At 43.3% G+C, this 3,045-nt stretch overlaps 1 long non-coding RNA gene across 1 annotated transcript in view; it reads left to right on the top strand.

Moving 5' to 3' along the window:
- The first annotated feature begins 39 nt into the window (after positions 1-39).
- Positions 40-3,045, top strand: part of LOC126496004 (uncharacterized) — an 8,481-nt gene continuing 5,475 nt past the window's right edge. Inside the window, exon 1 of the long non-coding RNA XR_007590270.1 lies at positions 40-1,552. This is a non-coding gene — a long non-coding RNA (uncharacterized lncRNA). The remainder of the gene's footprint in view (positions 1,553-3,045) is intronic.

The raw sequence follows: 3,045 nt of genomic DNA, 5'->3' as shown, positions 1-3,045 counted from the left end.
TTTTTTTTTTTTTTTTTTGACTCCGAGAAGGAATGAAGGACCAAGGGACCTAGTGAATCTGGTCAGTTTCAGGAACTTCCTGAAACTATTCTGAGTTAGTTTGCCTCTGGCTTCAGGAGCTTCTGGGATGGTGGACGGTTCCGATCTCAGAGGAACTGATAAGCATAAGTTCGTTGTTTTACTTACTAACCCCACAAAATAACTCAGGGCCCTGGATCTGATGCCTACATGAAGTCTAGCCATGTGATTTGAGTTAAAATTAGATGGCTGGCTCTCAGTTTTTTAATTTAATATAGTAAAACAGAACTAAACAAATTTATCATGAAGTAGAAAACCTTTCTTCAGGAAACTTAGAGTGATCTTCCCGGCATGGTTTGTAAATTCCTTTCTTGGTCATCATACCAGCATGCAGTGTCCAGGCCAGTTCCTGCCCCGCCCCTCTTTTCTACTAGCTTCCAGGAATTACAGATGATGTCCAAATCCTGCTGGGTGGTATCCTTAGTAAGACCTTTAAAACTTATACATTGTGGTGTACCTGCTTTTGTTTAGCATTCATTTTCATTTTCTTGAGTGTCTTTTGAATATCCAGCATGGTGTCGGTCAGAGGGAACTTCAGAGAATGAAAAAAAAATCTCCCATCACTAGAGTCTTATGTTCCTGAGAGTTAGAGAATAGTGGTCAAATGCCTATACATGCAGTTGGGCCAGCTCGCAGCCTTGTGTTGGAGACCTAAAACACATGAGGGAGTATTGGAAGCTTAGATAGGGTATTCACTTAATCTGTGGCACTGAAAGTAATCAATAGAAGCATTTAAATCATTAAAAAATTATTTTGTATGGATGGGTATTTTGCCTACCCTCATGTCTGGTGACTGGAGGCCAGAAGAAGGCATCCGATTCCCTGGAACTGATCTTACAATGGCTGTGAGCCACCATGTGGGTGCCAGGAGTTGTGCCATCTGTGCCGCCCACAGCAGAGCATCTTACACGGAATAGATGACAGCTGTCTGGACGTTAGTTACCGGTTCACACGGAAGCACGGGCAGACCAAGTGGCTCTCTCTCTCCCTTAGCTTTTTTTCTCATTCTCGCTCATTTTTCTTTTCTAAAGGTGTGTGTGTGTGTGTGTGTGTGTGTGTGTGTGTAATTGCTGCATGTATGGGTGCCAGCATGGGCAAGAAGAGAACAGTCAGTCCCCTAGAGCCAGTTACAGCCAGTTGTGACCCATTGGCATGGGTACTGGGACCCAAATTTGAGTCTTCTGGAAGAGTAACAAACTTTAACTGCTAAGCCGTCTTCCTAGCCCCAGATGCTCATTTTCCAGTACTCAGATATAAAGCCAGTTATGTTTCTACTTCCTCATGATCATTTAGAATAATTCCTAACTCCGGGATCTAAAACATTTATAGCCTGTTTATAGTATTTGTGACCTTATTTAGGCATTATTTCTAAAGTTCTGTTTCTGTTTCTGCAGTGTATCATTCTTGTCATAGTGAGGAGAAGTGTCCCCCCTGTACCTTCTTAACTCAGAAGTGGTGCATGGGCAAGCATGAGGTAAGTTTGCTCTCTCCTAGGTGTCCGTAGTTCCAGTCAGAAATGTATGCTTAGTTGCTTAAACGTTTCTCAAAATGTTTCTCAAGTCTCATTTCTCAAAATGAGAAAACATTTCTCAAGTCTCATTTCTCAAAATAAACATAGTCTAAGAAGCAGAAGCTTTCTGTTCTCACCTTTCTCACTTTTGTGTCAAATTCCATACAGTAAAATGTATCGGGGGTTGGCAACACAGCTCATCTTAAAGACACTGTAACACAGCTGACAGTCTGAGTTTAATTCCTTTAACCTTACATAAAAGGTGGAAGGAGATGCCGGGCGGTGGTGGCGCACACCTTTAATCCCAGCACTCGGGAGGCAAAGGCAGGCGGATCTCTGTGAGTTCGGAGACCAGCCTGGTCTACAAGAGCTAGTTCCAGGACAGGCTCCAAAACCACAGAGAAACCCTGTCTCGAAAAACCAAAAAAAAAAAAAGGTGGAAGGAGAAAACTGACTGCATAAAGCTGACCTCTGACCTTCACATGGATGCCAGAGCATACTTGTATGTACACACACAGTAATAATGCAGTAAAATAAGTTTTTGAAGTTGATTTTATTTCATGTGTATGAGTGTTTTGCCTGCATGTATGTCTGTGTACTATGTTTGTGCCTGGTGTCCGTGGAGGCCAGAAAACCCCCTGGAACTACAGTCACAGATGGGGTTGTAAACTGCCGTGTAGTTGCTGGGACTCAAACCTGGGTGCTCTTAACTGCTGAGCCATCTCTCTAACTTGGATCTATCATTTTAAAATCTGATTATAACCTTGAAATTTAGCAGAGTTGACCGTGAGAGCACATGCTGTGTGTTGCCCTGGCTGCCCCGAACTTGCCCTGTAGACCAGGCTGGCCTCAAACTCAGAGATTCATCTGCCTCTGCCTCCCAAGTGCTGGCACTAAAAGTATGCAATACTACCACTGGGTTGTGTGAAATTCTTAAACAGTGTATTTTAAATATATAAATAAGTGAGACTAGAGAGATGGTTCAGCTGTTAGGAACACTTGCTGATCTCCAGAGGACTTGGGTTTAGTTCCCAGCACCCACATGACAACTCACAACCATCTGACACTCCAGTCCTAAGGACTCCTGTGTCCTCTTCTGACCTGAGGGAATAAGGCATGCGTACATACATGCAGGCAAAACACTTACACAAATAAATAAAATTTTAAATATCTGTGTATATTTAGGAGCCAACAAGATGGTTTAATGGATAAAGATGCTTGTCAAGCCTGGCAACCTGAGTTTAATCCTGGGTCACATGGTAGAAGAGACCCAGCCCACAGTGGAAATCACAGTTCCCTAGTCATGGGGACCTGAACCATGAAATAGTGGAGAGATCAGGCTGGGCAGCAAACAAGCCGCACCCCCTCTTCTGTGATGGTGGATGTGCTGTAACCATCTGCTGAGTTCCTGCATTAAATTCCCTTCAGTACTGACTGTAGCCTGAAATTGTAAGCCA

Source organism: Alexandromys fortis, unplaced genomic scaffold, assembly GCF_014885135.2.
Source record: "Alexandromys fortis isolate MF-2015 unplaced genomic scaffold, M_Fortis_MF-2015_v1.1 scaffold_809, whole genome shotgun sequence".
In the NCBI taxonomy this organism is placed as follows: domain Eukaryota; kingdom Metazoa; phylum Chordata; class Mammalia; order Rodentia; family Cricetidae; genus Alexandromys; species Alexandromys fortis.
Note: the sequence above shows the minus strand (reverse complement) of the source record. Positions and strands in the feature narration are given on the sequence as shown.